The sequence below is a fragment of the Manis pentadactyla genome, chromosome 3 (assembly GCF_030020395.1).
Source record: "Manis pentadactyla isolate mManPen7 chromosome 3, mManPen7.hap1, whole genome shotgun sequence".
NCBI classification, from domain to species: domain Eukaryota; kingdom Metazoa; phylum Chordata; class Mammalia; order Pholidota; family Manidae; genus Manis; species Manis pentadactyla.
The window spans coordinates 17859458-17871270 of record NC_080021.1 but is presented as its reverse complement, the minus strand read 5'-3'; the positions used below and the strand labels follow the sequence as shown (position 1 = coordinate 17871270).

Here is an 11813-nt window from a genome sequence, read left to right as displayed (position 1 = left end):
ATGTAATTTCCCTGAGCGTCAGTTTCCCCAACTACAAAACAAGTCCACAGTAAGTTTCTCAGAGCAATCTTGTAAGAATTAAATGGTAAAGTGTGCCTGGCACAGAAAAGGGGCACAAATTATAGTTGAGAAACTTCTCTCAGCTTGCTTCCCCATCGATCAGGCTTGAGGCACGGCAGCTGGTGATGGGATCTGGGTGAACTCCCTGCCCCTGCTCAGGAAGGGCAAAGCTCTCCAGTCTTCAGACTGAACACTCCCTTCCTTGCCTCTTCTCTTAGCCAGCTGCATGCAATTGCACTTCCTTTTTTCCTTTTTATTCCCCTATAAAGCCAAAGCGGAACAACCCTTCGAGTCAGAATAATTCCATTTTTTTCTCAAATTATTTTAGCCACCCTGGAGTCCTGCATGAACACCTGTGTCTCAAGGACATTCACAGTGTTACACTTACTGGCCACCCGTTTCTACTTTCCAATGAATGAGGCTCCACCACACCTCCAACTGACTGTTCACAGGACGCTTTACACCTGGAGGGCCTTTCCATAAAGGTGGCTCACAAATGCAAAATAGTCCACATCCCCAGAGATGTCTGTAAAAGCTATTTGTGCCATGCAGGGGAAATGAACAACCCAAAAAAGCTGCCAGCAGTGAACAGGATCCCGTGGCATTCAGCGTGCACGAATTGGGTCCATGGAGCTGCTGTTCATGAGGCTGTGAATTTATCACCCCCTCCCATAAAGGGTGTCAAGGAGAAGGAGGTAAATTCCAGAGAGAGGGTAAGTGGAGGCGACCCACAGGTGATTGCTCTTCAAGGGTATTCATGGCAGAGCCACTTATGGGGAATAAACACAATACAACCAAGGGGAAAGAGGAGCAAATTATGGATGTAGATCTGGGTGGAAAAGAAACAAATGATCTTTCTCTAGCACCTGTTTGAACAAATAGTCCTTTTCATCCAAGAGGGCATCCAAATATAACAAAAGACATGATGGGACATCAGCTAAATATGAACAAAAATCTGGTGGGGGCAGGGTAAACAAACTACTACTTGTGTGTAGTAAAGCCTTTCTTTTGGGTCATTAACAATAACTAAGGGAAAACTGAATAAACTCTGTCAGCAGCATGAATAGCATTAACTTCCAATGTGTATGGATGGTTTGTTAGAACCCGTACAGATTAGATAGAAGCCATTCGTTCATTCATTCCATAAATACTATGTACCAAGCACTGAGGTATTGAGAACTCAGTGGACCAGGCAGCCATGGTCTCTGCCCATGTGCAGCTGCCATCGCAGGGCTGGACTTGTGGCAGTGAGCGGTCCAGCTCTGGAGTGGAATGGCCTGTGCAGAGTCCTAGTTCCATCACACCAGCTGTGTGATCTTGAACAAATTACTTAACCCTGCCATACCTCAGTTTCCCCATCTGCCAAAGGGGGATGCTACTAGTATCTACTTCATGGGGTCAGGGTGAGGCTTAAATGAGAGAATGCACAAGAGGAATTCAGAGTGTTTCGGGTGTGGTGGCAGCTGCTGATACTGCTGCAGGCCAGGGGGACCGAGAAGGCCAGCCTTGAGCAAGGAATGACAAATGCACTGAGACGTCGGAAGGAGGAGGCAGAGGCTGCACTTAACAAGAGGAACCAGTCCAACAGTAGACGTGCAGTTGGAGGCAGGGTCTGGTCCAGGGCCCAGGCTCCTGGGTTCTCATCTAGCTTCCTCAGCCTGATGAAAACCTAGTTAAAACACAACTGCAATGGAACTCTGGTCCTCAGACTAAGATAGAAAAGCCAGCACACTATTGTAACACAAACATTAACTTCACCTATAGCATGGCCAAGCAGAATAAGGTTTTACAGAGGCAAATGGCAGCCAGATTAAAAGTCAAGCTCTGGAGTCCAGCAGACCAGGGTTTACACCCTAACTCCACCATGTACTAGTTTTGTGAACTTGAACACATGACTTGACCTCTCTGAACCTTGGTTCCTTTCCGTTTTGAGTGAGGTTAATGAGAGAACCCATACTGTAGGGTGACTGACTGACTGTGAGAGCGGATGTTCAAAAACTGACAGCCTCTGATCCAGCTACTGTTGTTTAACCTCACGCCCAATTTACTGTGGCCATTTCTTAAATATTGAGGTCTTTATTATTATGTCTGCAAATTGGGATCATAATATACATACCGTTCTGCAACTTGCTTTTTACACTTAGTATGTTTTCAAGCTAGTATTATAGAGGCACTTCATTTTTTTAATGGAACAAAATTTCAGAGATGCACAATAGGCATTGTGCATTCTAAAGGTATTTGTGTTTTGCAGATCACATCAGCAGCAACACATATTTGAAGGGAGTGGCATGTGCATGAATGAGCCATATTCAATCTTTGACTTAGACTCTAGAAATAAATGAAGACCAACCAAATGGGAAAAGCGAAGGCTAATTATACAGAGCTTACAATAGCAAGGGAGTCAGCCATGGTCACCTGCATTTTCTGAGATGCAAAGGTAGGCAGAGGACTGGGAGAGCTTTATAACGGAAGGAATGGAGGGCTTCTTGTGTGCCCTGATTGGAGGCTGTTGGCACGGGGACACTTGAGAGAGGCAGGGCATCTTATTGGTTAGGGGTGTGTGTGTTATTCTCTCTGGTTGGTCCTAAGTCAGAAGCAGGGACAAAAATTAGAGGTGCCACCGGGTATTAGTCAAGTTCTAGACATTTGGGGCCAAGTTTTACAGAATTATTGTTTCGCTTCCTTGATTGTCACTAGACATAGCAGCCTGGCTTCCTGGGCTGTTTATTGTAGATAAAGGGCTGGTCTTCCGGGCAGCTTGGGGCTCAAAGTCAATATGATCTGGCCATTGTTTGCATATTCAGTCTTTCAATGCACAAGGCTTAATGGTTCATAAGCATGTATGAACCCCTTGCAAATGATTTCACGAAGGCCCCTTTCTTCACAGCCCACAGAAAGGAATCCATTACTTAAAAAATTATTGGAAAATAATGCTGGCATATATCCTGGGATGGATGCCTTTTGTGGGTAGTAATCTTGCTCAGACTCCCTGCAAAGGCCACATGCTTTCCAGGCAAGGAACAGAATATTCAGTTGTTTGCCCTTCTCTCCTGGGTAAGAGAAGTTCAGCTGCTGAAGGCAGCTGTGATGCTCGGGAGATGCTGTGGGCTGCTGTTCAAAGGGATTTCGCATTGGAAGTCCCCTGGGGTCTGATGCCACCTCTGCCCCATCCTAGCCAGGCACCTCTGGGAAGCCACCAGCTCCAGGCCTGCTTCTGCTTCTGGGATACAAGTCCAGCTTGGTGCTTTCACAGCCGCGCCCCCCCACCACCCGGATGCATGTGAGAGCTGCAACACTATTTGTGAAAATGTTTCATAAACTGTGTAGAGTTATGCAAATGTTAAGTGGGTATTATCAGGATTACAGAAAAGTTATTGCCTGGAATCATGCTTCCAGAATTTTAAAGAATCCATCAATGGGATTTTTTTGAAAAAAAATTTTTTACCCTGGCATTGTTCTCAGCCAGGTTGCTATGTGGAGTCTTAATCGGTCTGCTATTAGGTCTTTAATCCAGCACACCAATGATTCAATTAATCATTTCTGGCATAACTACAATGTCCCTCTGGATTGTCTGCTTCTGGGAAGCCCTCTCAGCTGGAGGAGCGGCCCTAACTCCCTGTTCATCCTGCAAACAGATCAAATGGCCCTGGGGGAAAAGCCCGATTAATGGTCAAATGAATTAGTAGCAAGTTGGGAAAAAAGAGAGAGCCAAATGGTTACCAACACACAGTTTACCTTCCTTTACGCAATGAGGTGGTCCAGTAATGCAGCTAAATGGGATTGCTCCAGATTGAATCAAATGGGGAGATGGCTATTTAAGGGCCCCCTGGGGGGAGTTACTTGATAAAAGAGCTTTCCATTTTCATGAATGAGTCCCCTGATAGAACTGCTTTTTCTAAATTTGAATTTTTATCATCTGTTTTTCAAATTATTATTATGTATTATAATACATATTAAACTATAAGCAGAAATTATAGAATAGACTATAAAAAATATAGAGAATATAACATTCCATAGAATATATGGAACATATTATAATTTCTGTAATTATAATAGTTTTAGAGACCCAGTGGCTAAAAAAGTATGTGAATTACGTGGTTATTTGCATTTCTCCTCTGAGGGAATAACATTGAAACAAAGGTAGTGACTTGATTTTAGTTCCTTCAAAAAATGTACTTCAACAAGGGAAAAAATTTCAACTCAGGATAAAGAAAACATTTCCAATAAATAGTTATGACCTACAAGGGAATGGGTTGCATTTGAAGTATTAAGCTCCCTGTCAGAAAAAAAAAATGCAAATTATGGGGAGCAACTTTGTGGAAATCTGTTTTCATTTGATGATTGGGTTTGAATTCATTCTAGAAAATCCATGTCTACAAGAGACGTGAGATGGGCAGGCCTCTCCTATTTTCAGTATGTTTAGGGTAAAATAAATATAAACAACAAATTTGAAGGGAAAGGAAGTGCCCCAGTTGCACTTGGAGTGAGCTAATTGGTAGTGCTTACCGTGCTGCATCTAGTGATGGGGGACTCCAGATGTCTGTATTTACATGTGCACTGAGGTAGTAGGTTGGGGGAAAACATTAAGCCATCATCTGAGAGAATGACTTTCTGTTTTCACTGGGAATGCCTCCTCAAGTCACTGCCTGGAGCAAACAGCAACCATCCCTTCCTTAATCTCTTTTTTCAGCTATTTCCAAAATATAAACACACATTTACATGCATAGACAGGCATATATGCCATAAAGTAGACGAAGAACCCAGAGAGAGCCTTCAATCGGGCCAAGAGGTCAGCCATAGTCACAGGAAGACACCTTTAACATCACCTGGAAGGGACAAACCCTCTCATTTTACAAATGAGCAAAGTGAGACCCAGAAAGACTCTGTGACTCCCCTGAGATGGCACAGCCAGATAAGCCCAGGGCGGAAAGTCCTTCCTTCTCCCTGTCTCCTGAAGGGCATTGTGGGGAGATTGCAAGTAGCCCTGCCTTGGAGACAGGGAGCCATGGTGCTGTGCTCATCAGTGGGGTGATGCTTGCCATCAGTTTGGAAGCTGCTGGATAGGATCACAAGTAAATATTATTACCCTCTGCAAATGAAATGTTCCCCTGCACACAACCTGTTTTCACTTGTTGCCTGCAGCCACTGGCCGCTTGTGGCTGCAAAGATTGACACTGAGCTCCAGCTCACCGGTATCCATTTGCTCACAAGCTTCAGAAAATAGAAGGGCTGGGTCTGGTTCTTCTTATTAAAAGCAAACAAACCCATTATTAAAAGTAAACAAGGCAGAACTGCTCTGAAACAATTGATGAAATGTCTCCTGGCTCAGAGGCCTAAATTCAGCCCTGTTACCCCAAACAAAACCTCCCTTATTGAAAATCTAAAGAGGGAATGCCAGTAGTGTCTGGTTAGGAAGAACGCTCCCTGACCCCCCTTCTCTGTGCCCATTACAGGTTAGGCTTGGAAACCCCATTATCTCTTATCCTCAACATTTAGAAGTGGTTGTTACATTTTACATTTACCAGTGATGGCAAGGGCAGGTAAATAATTGGTTCCTGAACATAGCTGAAATATGGAAACATGAAGATTTGAACTACCAAGGGCTACAGCTCCTGCCAGGCAGTCCTCTCCATGCAGCTGCCACTCTGGGTTCCAGACTCCTTCGCCTCTCTTTGCCCTTCAGTCTCAGGGGTGGAGACGGTATCCTGCTCTGGCCCCTGGCATGACATGGTCCCATTGGTTTGCTTAAACCCTGCCCATGTCTCTTTCTTAAACTTCCTACATTTTCTGTTGCAGTGGGCCATCTGTTTCCTGCCAGTAGCCTGACACAAAACTCCAGATAAATGGCCTGAAAGACACATTTGCAAAGAAAAATGTGGTCAGCTCAGTGACATCACTAGATTTCTTCTAAAGAGCTGTGTGCTGGCCCGTCTTCAGTTTCTGTAGATATCTGTTAATCCTGAGAATAAGTGATTTTTATGATCCACTCCCACCCCCAATAACAAAGGATGTTCTAGTAAATACAAATTTAAGTTTTAAAAATTGTTTTAGGGTTGTTTTTTTTTTTGCCAGTTTGAAGGAAATGAGTGGATAGTGCGAATTACAATTTTCAGTATGAGAAAATATATTAATTGTGTTTTTCTTGTTGAGAATTTGCCCTGCTACCTGAATCTGAGGCTTTATGTATTTCATAAGCTCTGGAAAATTCTCAGCCAATCTCTTGGAATATCTGCTTCCCCCACTCCATTCTCTAACAATATGTTTTATTCTCATTATGTCTTTCGTGTCTCTTACCCTGTTTTTTCTATTTTCTGCTTCTTTATTTCTGTGTGCTTTCTTCTGATCTTCCTGATAAAAAATTCTCTTTTCAGCTCTGTGTCTATTCAGCTTTCTAACCTGTGCAAATATATATGGTAATTTCAGGGACTATATTTTTCATTGCTAGGCAGTCTAATTCTTTTTTTAGTGCTTTTCCTCTTTGCATAGTGTCTTGTGTTTTCATTTCCAACTTTTATATTTTAATCATTCTGAATATATTTACTTCTAGCAGACTGTTATCTTCAGCTCTGTGGGTTAAATCCTATCGTTAGTTGTGCCTGCTGACTATTGAACATGATGAGTAAAACTGTTCCCTTGTATAATACACAGTTTTGAATTGTGAGCTCATTTCAAGGGCTTTTACCTGTGGGAATCCTATAAGGGCTTGACTGGGGGTGGGTCCTCTCAGAGCCATTTCTCATTTGGGCATTTGGGATCCATCCAAGGTAAGGCAAATTTAAACTCCAAAGGCAGCTGTGGTGTAGACTTCAAGGTATACATTCTCAGTGGATGCTTTTAGCCCTGACCCAGAGCACAGAGTCCAGACCCAGACTATCATGCTTCTGTGTCAGCTATGTGTCCTGTGGGCATATTGCTTCCTGGTCTACTGGTCCTTAAAGCTGCGGAGTCATGGAGCACAAACTCTGCAAGGGGTTCTCAGGGGCACTTTGCTGCTTATGTAAGTGAGCCCAAGGCCTCTTTTCCTGGTGCTTCTTGGGGATGAACACCCCTGCTTTACTGAAACCAAAGGCTTTTCCCAGGGTAATCGAGGCATCAGTTTCATGCATTTTCTTGTTTTCAGCTTCTTTGTTTCTGGTCTCAGAGGATTTCCCTTCTTTCTTGCTAGCTCTGCCATTTATTTAAAAGGAGTCTGATTACATTTTACTTGGTGTGTCGACATGGCTTAGCAGGAGTGGGGTTCAAGTTATAGAATCTGCCTCTTTGTGAAAACTGAAAGCCCCCCTTTCATTGTATTTACATCATGAAATGTTGGGTTTTGCATAATGTACAATATTTCCATTTTTAGGTAAACTCAGATGCCTCCGATTGATTAGAAATAGATGTTTTTCAGTTGCTTCACATGGCATGGTAAAGGTAAGGTGTTTCAAAATAATATGCTCTTCCTGCCTTTATTGCTACTCTCACCAGAATGCATATCTTTCCTACAACCTTTTTCTCATCGTGCATATATGGAACAGAAAGAGCTAAGCTCCAGAAGTGGAATAGATTAGATTCTGGATAATCTTGTTCTGTAAATTACATTGGGGATATCTGCTTGCCTGAGAGCCTCATTCTCACTATCAAGGCAATTCAGAAACCAAACAGTCATCAGGCAGCTTGCAAAAATATAAACAAGGAAAAGGAAATCCTTGGAGAACAAGTGTGGCTTGGCACAGAATAGATGCTCAAGAAACATCTCAGGAACAGATTGAACCACCCTTACCCCAGTGCAGGGCAGACACACTTTCCTGGTGAGTTGGAACCAGATAGGGCCTCTCTTCCCTGAACAGTCCCCAGAGAAACAAATTCTTACATCTTTCCCCCCCCTTTCACATCTTCACCGTGAACTATACCCAATTCCCATAATCAGAAACTGCAAACTGGCCCACAGAGGGTTTTTTAAAAAATTGGGGCATTTACAAATATTTCAGTTTTGGGAAACTTTACATCAAGATCCAAAGTTTTAGGCCCTCTGGAAGGATTGGAATATGTGGCAGTTAAGGGCCCACACTCCCACCGGGGAACAGCTAGACCTTGGAGGCAGAACTTGCTCTCCAAGGTTTCAACAGTCCCCTCCACCATTGTGAACTTACACCTGGCCTGCTTCACACAGGTATGCGGCCTGACCTCCGTAGGCATGGGCTTGTGGTCCTGGAGTTCCAGCATTCCATGGGGCTGGCTATCAATCAGTTCCTGAAGGTTGTAACTTCTTTCACTAGTTTCCTGTCCTGTGACACATTCTGTGCATGGAAGTTATACTTGGGTTTTTCCCAGAACACCATCTGCAAACACATACAAAACACGTTTAAGGCGAGTTATTGCAACAGATACGACTTGTTGATTCTTGCTAGTTTCATGTTCCAAAGGGGCTTCTTTTGCTAAATTAGGGACACTTTTATATACTGACAACTCCCCAATTTTTATAAGGGATTTAGAGGCTCCAGGCCCATAAAGCATTCTGTTAAGAAGTCATGAGGTAAGCTGAAACCCATTTTATTTCATAGATGAGCCATGGTAATGATCAATAACTATTCACAGCTAGCCTTTATTGAGTACTTACTGTGCCAAATGCTAGACTAAGTAATCCTATTCAGGCCTCACACAGCCTTAGGAATTTGTACTTCTAATACCCATTTCACAAATGATGAAACTGAGGCACAGAAAGCTTGGAAGCAAAGGAACCAGAATTCAAACCTAGACAATCCACCCTCTTAACCACCTTACCTGCCTCTACACAGAAATCCCCTTGTGAGTGTCACGAATTTCACAATCATTGCCTGAAGTCTCACACCAACCCAGAGGCCTCATATAGCAACCTGATCACACACAAAAATCACCTGAGGGACATTTAAAGCATACCCAGGCATGGGGAAAATACTGTAATGGTTAACATTTGGGGAATTTAATGAAGGGTAAGTGGGAAATCTCTGCATTACTCTTGCAGTGTTTCTGTATGTCTGAAATTATATCAAAATAGAAATATCAAAAGAAAAAATGCATTAGAAGAATTTTAGTTGACCTGGAGTGATTTCTACAGGAATTGTTGATAGCAAGAAGTGTTAACACAAAGTATTAACAACAGATCAGAAAAGTGTGTGTGATATGATCCCATCTGTATAAAGCAAATGATGACAAATGAATATATACACGTGTACCTATGTCCTTATAGGAAGATGGAATAAAATAAGTAGGATACATTAAAAAATATTGGAGCTCAGTTCCCAGAGATTCTATTTTAACTGGGCCTGGGAATGGGTGTGTCTTGCCAATGGGTTCAGCCCCGGGCAAGTTTGCTATGGATTCAATGTGACCAAAGAAAATTGACAGCAGAACGCTCTTTGGGGTGAAAGGGTTATACCCAACTTTATTTCCAGGTGGCAGGTCAGTCACCAGAATCCCATTCACTCAGAGCGAGTCTGCGTGCAGCAAGCCGGTCTCTGCCTCTGGGCCTGTCTTTGGCACTGCTACCACTCCAGCCTCTGCTCTGCTGCAGCCTTGCAACCCTGCCACCATGTCGCGCGCAGAGCACTGGGTGGAGTTCTTTATATAGAGTCAACAGCCATGTATTGCCCACAGGTGTGCAGTGAGCTAGTCAATGAGGGCCAAGTGAGAATTCTGGCCACAGGAACTCTCAGTTTATCCACAGGGTGCCTTCTTTTAAAGTTCCTTAGATCAGGGATCTTAAATTTGGTGCACGTTAGACTCATCTGGAAAGCTTTAAAAAGTCCTGATGCCCAGACCAGAGTTCAGACCAATTAAATTAGGTTCCCTGGTAGTAAATCCCAGGTGTGGCTGTTTTAAAATTCCCCCAGGGGATTTCATTTGCCAAGTGTAAGGACCAGGCAGGGCCTTCTGTGCAGCCAGGGCTGAGAATCACTTCTGGGAGGGAAGGAGACGTAGGTGTGAATTTCAGTCATGGGAACAGGCCGTGAGTTAGGAACCCCAAAAGAAACAGACGCTGGACCAGACATCAAAGAGCCTGCCAGAAGTCACAGAACTCCGAGATGGTGGTGGGCAATGTGACTCACCTTCCCCCTGGAGAAGGAGGGTGTTGGAAGCTGTTCTGGGAAAGCTTCATTGCCTCCCAGTCTCTCCTTTCCCACATCATAGGGGTTGAAATCCCTCTAGTAGAGATTCAGTCCTTGAGTTCCTCCTCCTAGGAGCTATTAAAAAATAAATAAAAAAAGCAAATACTGCTGGGAGGAGTTGCATATTAATCATATCTTGATGTCTGCCCAGTGAATGCTGGGTGTTTGAAGGGAGGATAAAGAAGGATGCTCTAAAAGGGTGAAAAATAAAATGTTGGGGGTATAAACCAGATCTTGTCATTTTCCTTCTCAAAATCCCTCCAATCCCAGGACTCACTCCAGGTCTTATTAAAAATGCCACGTCATCCCACATTTGGGCCTTTCCTGCCTCTTGGAACACTTTCCCAGATTCCCTCTCTGGGTGGTTTGGAAGGGCCTGCTTCTCAGTCCTGAGGTCAATTTAGACCCAAAGGCTAAGGAGGCAAGAAGTGTGCTTTTGCAAACACTGCTAAAGCCGGAGGCTTGGGGCATTTACGTTCAGGTGTGTCGCAGGAAAGCTGAACAAACTATCCTTTGGGCTAAGGCACGGGGTTCCTTCTCCTAGGAGGGCCTGAGGGTGTTAGAAGGGAGACCTCAGGCATGGGAGTCAAAACCAGAGTTGGAGTTCTTCTGCCACTTTCCACATTAAAATGAGGTTTAGCTTGGCAACCCCCTTCTCAAGGCTGTGGTAAGTAGATACAGTACATGTAAAATGCCTAGGTTGTACACAGTAGGCCCTCAGCAGTGTCAGTGGGACAGCATGCCAGCATTATAGGCTTGCAGCGTTTACTGTGGAACCATGGCTAGAATGAATCTTGACCTAGTCTCTACTTTTTAAAATGTTATTTCATTGTGGCAAGACATTTCACATGATATCTACCCTCTTAACAAATTTTAAAGTTTGAACCCAATACAACATTGTTAATTATAAGCACAAAAGTACAGCAGATCTCTAGCACTTACTCATCTTATATAATTGAGGCTTCCTGCCCATCCATTAGCAACTCCCCTGCTCCCAGCAATCACCACTCTACTCTTTAATTCTATGAGTTTGACTATTTTAGATAGTGTTTCATGTAAGTGGAATCATGCAGTATTTGTCCTGTGACTGGCTTATTTTATTTAGCATAATGACCTCAAGGTTTATCCATATGGTGCATATTGCAGGATTTCCTTCATTTTTAAGGCAGAATAATATCCTATTGTATGTTCCACATTTTCATTACCCATTCATCTTTCATGGACATTTAGGTTGTTCCCACATCTTGGCTACTATGAACAGTGCTGCAATGAATCTACTTCTGTTGATAAGTTTTATTGAGTGGTTATTTACTATATGCTTTAGTACTTTTAAGTGCTTTACATATATTAGTGCAGATGAAAGTCAGACACTCCTATGAAGTCTTTCCTCATTTATAGATGAGGAAACCAAGGCCCAGTGAGTCCAGTCCAAGGCCATATAGTTAGTAGGTTAAAAATTGGAGTTTGAACCCAGGCAATCAGGCTCTACAAGCAGTGATCTTAATCACTATAATATGGGTAGTATTAAAAATCATAATGAAGATAATGATTGCGGGCAAACTGTGTGTCAAGCACTGTTATTGGCAAGGTGAGGATGAGACCTAGGCATCCAAATGACCCTGGGGA

The 11813-nt window shown here is 43.2% G+C and overlaps 1 long non-coding RNA gene across 1 annotated transcript; it reads left to right on the top strand.

Annotated features, from left to right (window-relative positions):
- The first annotated feature begins 1501 nt into the window (after positions 1-1501).
- Positions 1502-9470, top strand: LOC130682818 (uncharacterized). The gene is made up of 3 exons (XR_008996175.1): positions 1502-5600; positions 7406-7473; positions 8213-9470. It is a non-coding gene; the product is annotated as an uncharacterized LOC130682818 (long non-coding RNA).
- Positions 9471-11813: the final 2343 nt, after the last annotated feature.